Source organism: Hippopotamus amphibius, chromosome 3 (genome assembly GCF_030028045.1).
Source record: "Hippopotamus amphibius kiboko isolate mHipAmp2 chromosome 3, mHipAmp2.hap2, whole genome shotgun sequence".
Lineage (NCBI taxonomy): Eukaryota > Metazoa > Chordata > Mammalia > Artiodactyla > Hippopotamidae > Hippopotamus > Hippopotamus amphibius.
The window spans coordinates 50,679,591-50,684,387 of NC_080188.1; the positions used below are offsets into that span (position 1 = coordinate 50,679,591).

Below are 4,797 nucleotides of genomic sequence, written 5' to 3' on the forward strand. Positions count from 1 at the left end.
ATCTTATCAGAAAGTGAATTTCCAAGTTAATTCTCTAAGAAAAGAGCTTTCTATAATAATGAACAGATTGTGTAAGTAGATTAAAGGTATATTGATTTATAACCTGGAGACTGGGAACATTTTAACAGCAGGCTATATTTGTGAGGATATTTGTTATATATTGTTCATGTAAACCTTTAAAATGTTTTTCATAGAAGGTTTATTTTATTCACCAGATCTGTGATAATTTATCTGCTGATTGTGACCTCATTGATTAAGCTCTTAGTAATTAGAGTAGTAGTAAAGGAAAATGCGGACTCTTCTAGCATGTGGAGTGTTGCGAAAATACTTTCTGCTCATGAAATGTTATCATTATTCTTTTAAGGTTTCACAAATTTACAGCATGCTTGCACAGGGGCCATGCTAATCTTCTCTGTACCATTCCAATTTTAGTATACATGCTGTTGAAATGTACACACAAAATGTTATTTTTAAAGTCAAATAAACAATGGTTCTGGAAGATTAAATTTATAAATTGCTTTGTGTTATTTAACATTAAGTAATTGGGATGCATTTACCTACTCTTGTCATTCACAGTGCTAAGCTGCTGGTGATACGACAAGTCAGACTGTTATGGTCCCAGCCCTCTCAAAGCCAGCACTTAGTAGGTGACATAGAGGATCAAAGAGACTAATTAAAACAGGGTGTCATAAGTTCAATAATCATTATGATGGTGTTGATGACGGTGTTAGCTGCTCTTATCCCCCAAGCATGGTTCCAAGCACTTATACATCTTATATACTCTAACTCTCACGAAAACTCAGTGACAGAGGAAGTACGGAGTACTTTTATAGATGTTGGTAGGAGGACATATAACCAAGACTTTGGGGACATTGAAAGCTTCCCAAACACAGTGATTTCCAAGTTATGATCTGAAAAAATAACTAGAAATTAGCCAGGTAGGAGAGAGACAGAGAAGGAGCCAGGGGTGGGGTGGGGGTGGGGTGAGGCATGGAGGGGTGAAGAGGGTTCGAAGATAAAGAAGAGGAAGGAGGAGGACAAAGATGAGGAGAAGGTGTACATATGCGTGTGTTTAGGTGAGAGAGGAAGGAAGAGTGCTTCTAACAGAAAACAAAGGCCAAGGGCCAATCAATATATCTATTTAGCAGACATTAGGCTTTCTATTTCTAAAGTCAGACTATCAATATCATGGAGCTTAATTCCTTTGGAAACTGTCGCAAAAGCTAAAAACTGAACCAGATCCATTGTCCTCATTTTACAAACAGGAGCACTGAATCCCAGTTAAAGGAAATGAGTTCCCAGTGCCATGCAGAGTCATTGGCAAGAGCCGAGTTCCCAGGGCCAGGCTCTTTCCAGGACACCATGCTGCTGCCTCTGTGGATTGTTAAATGGTTTCTACTTTAGCCAGCCAGCAGTAAGTGTATGCAGACAAATAACATGTTTTATGATTCCCAGCCACCACATTCCAGCTCCCGTTCTTCTCTTGATTATCATTTAATAGGAAAAATATAAATTATGAAATATAATAGTACATATCTGTACTTAATCTCTAAACAGATGTGATCTAGAAATGATTCTGCTCAATCTTCCCCTCAACACATCAGTTCCACCATGAAAATGTATCACAACTTTTTATCTTGCAGGCTATAATTCTATCTTAATCATATCCCTGATGGAGAGTCTTAGTTCTTATTTTGAGGTGGTTTTTATTTCAGTTGTTAGAGCATGAAGGCCTTTGGAGACAGACTGAAGTTCCAATTCTGGGTCTGCCACTAACCAGCTGTATGACCTTGGGCCAGTTCCATAACATCTTTGCAGCAGTAGCTAGTTACCCTCACGGTGTTCTTATGGGAATTAAGGGGCAACGTGCATGCAAAGTGCAAAGCACAGTGCTTGGTACATTGTGCATTTTGAAAACATTTGACCTGTGAGATATATTTTTAACACCAAATCATAAAGTCACAGCGAAAAAAATCAGCTACCTTAACCCTTCCACTTTACTGATAGCATCTATAGACTGGTAAAGTTCTTACTTGTCAAAATGAAGTATCTGTTTAGTTCCTACCACTAGGCTGTGGACTTTGTAAGAGCAAAGACTGTGAATTTCCTCTATATTCTGGCAATTACCACTGTGACAAGCATATAGTGAACATTCATAAATATAAAAATTGGTTGAATTATCTCATTATTTGGTGTCTGAGCCAAGGCCAAAATTCAGGCTTCTTGACATCCAGTTCCATTTTTTTCTTTTTTTCTTTTACTGTAACGAAAATTAAAGTAAAATAAACATCACTGATTCTTCATCTTGTAAAGCATATTTCTGGGAAAGTTGGGGCTTAGAAATTTCAAGTTATTCTGTGATATTCCAATACATTGCTTTTCATTTTGCCTGAACACTTTGGTACAAATTCACGTGAATATTAATAGCTGGGAAGGGAATGAGGCCTTCAGTTGAACAGTTAGGAAGTGAGGCAGTGCTTTGTGTGAATGCCCTGCTGGGTGGTGAATCTATGGCATGGCTCAGGCACTGTGTTTATGCATTTTAAATTGCTTTCTTTATAACTCCAGTCCAGAGGAAATATCATCTCTGAGCCAAGCCGGGGCAGAGCCTTCCAACCCAGTGAAGTGGAATTTGAGAAATCTCAAACAGGCATCATACCCCTTGAACTTGGCTACTCGTAACTATGTAGAAACATATCCCACAGTGAGCTCCTTCCACATACTGTACTTACCAAAACCATTACATTATAAAGAGAACATGAACAAATGTTATTTCCAAACCCACTTTAGTTGCTTAAGCTGTGGAGTTCCTGGCCCCAATTTTAGTAGCAGCACAAATAGCTGATGGAAATACTGCTGTGTCTTACAGATGTGAAATGCCATAGAAACCTTACCACTTTCTCTTGGGATGACATCAGATTCTCCTAATAATGGAGTGAAAGATGTTTGGATTCATTTACTTAGAAAAACAAACAAACAAACAAAACCCAGCCACTCTTGTATGCCCCCAAAAAGTGAGCAGTGTTTCCCATGCCTCCCTCTTGGGTCAATGATAAAATATACGTGGAACACATGATTTCTGTCTGCCAAATATGGGTGGAGGTATAACACTATCCTTTAACTTAGCATTTATGAAGCAATTTGCTTTAAGAATGAGGGTGATGTGATGGTTTTCAGACAGTAAACTGTGCTAACTGCTTGAAAATGCACACAATTTAGGAGCTGACAGGTTTGGTTCTCAAGTAGAGGAGTTGCAATGTGATGTTTTGGCACTGGTTAAATATTCAATCGTTCCACTGGCTTGTCTGTGGGAAATATGCTAATAGCTTATTGCTATAGCCTTTGAACTCCCAGAGCAAGTGAAGCCCAAAATTCCATAGCCCTGATACCAGTGGCTCTCATCACATTTGATGGGTGCAAACAACTTTGGCTTTAATATTTCTATTGATCTGGGAGGTATTAGCAAGGGATTTTTTAAAATCACAAACAGAATCCTACAGAATCAAATCTTACTCCAAGATTCTATTCAGTTTACTCTTACTAACGCCTAGTCTCTTTGATATGGAAATGTCTCCTGACTTTTCATACTCCATATTGACAGCACATATTTTAGTTCCATCATCACCCAACAAATTAAAGTGAGGCTTTAAAAACAGTGTGTTTCTTTATATTTCATTTTTCAGCAAACAAAACAAAAGCTAAGAAAAAATAATAAACGTGTTTTTATGGAAAAATTTTTAAATCCTTAATAGTAGGGAAGCTTATATTTTTAAGGAAAGGACAGCCAAAGGTCTGGTTTGGCGTAGGGAATAAAACTGCAAGTTAAGCAATGGAAACAGACCATTTTTTCCCAGTTACAAAAGAAAGAAAGAAAGAAATCTATGGCGTGTGATAACGTGTCCCTCTTTTGAGGTTCATGACTCAGACTAGAAAGCTCACTGGGGGATAAGAAATCATTTTTACTGGATGATTTGTCTGGATATGTTTGAATTACACACTGAGCAAATATTTTAAAATATTTAAATTAAACTTGGAATGTTTGACACAATTGAGATGTGAAGTTTACTGTGTGGATTCCTATAACAGTGAGGGTTTTTCTCTTCTTATTTGTGTCCATGCTGCACTTTTATTTTTCTTTCTGGATAGATGGGCTACCAGAGGAAGGGAGAGTACAAAATAGATTGAGATAGTGAACAAAATTTCCTTAAGTAAACACAAGGGGTGGACTTCGTTGTTGTTTCTGTCAGATGATGAACTTCTTGGCCACATAATAATCATGTTCATATTCTCATTATATTACAACTTTATGGCATCATTGTATGCCAGGGGTTTGCCCTTTATGGATATACTCTTTCTCAATCAGACAACCTAGGTGAATAAATATGTACAAGTTGCTATAATGCTGGAAATCTACTCTGGCAGCCCAACTCGTGTTTGGACTGCTTTTAGTTGGTCTACATGTGAGGATAATGTATTGAGCCAGGACACAGGCATAAACATTAACCCTGGCACTGCAAACTTGTTGGCTTGTACTGTGCTAGAATTTATGAGGTCTCTTCCTAGAATTAAGACTCCAGTAGTGATTTAAACCAAATTAATCACACTGGCCATATTGGTTTAGTTCAACTCCAGGATGTCTTAATTTGGTCAGAGGCTCATTCACCAGCAATTAAAATAAACAGAAGGATATTTATTATTCTCTCACTGAAATGTAAAACAAGTAAGTATAACATAATTTAATTATTGAATATTCAGAATTTTCATTAACTCTTCATTTTTTCAAATGTCTTGTAGTAA

General features: G+C 37.3%; 1 non-coding gene across 1 annotated transcript; it reads right to left on the minus strand.

The window, feature by feature from the left end:
* Positions 1 to 351: 351 nt before the first annotated feature.
* On the minus strand, positions 352 to 454 carry LOC130850580 (U6 spliceosomal RNA). Its single transcript, XR_009052947.1, has one exon. It is a non-coding gene; the product is annotated as a U6 spliceosomal RNA (small nuclear RNA).
* Between the last annotated feature and the right edge of the window lie 4,343 nt (positions 455 to 4,797).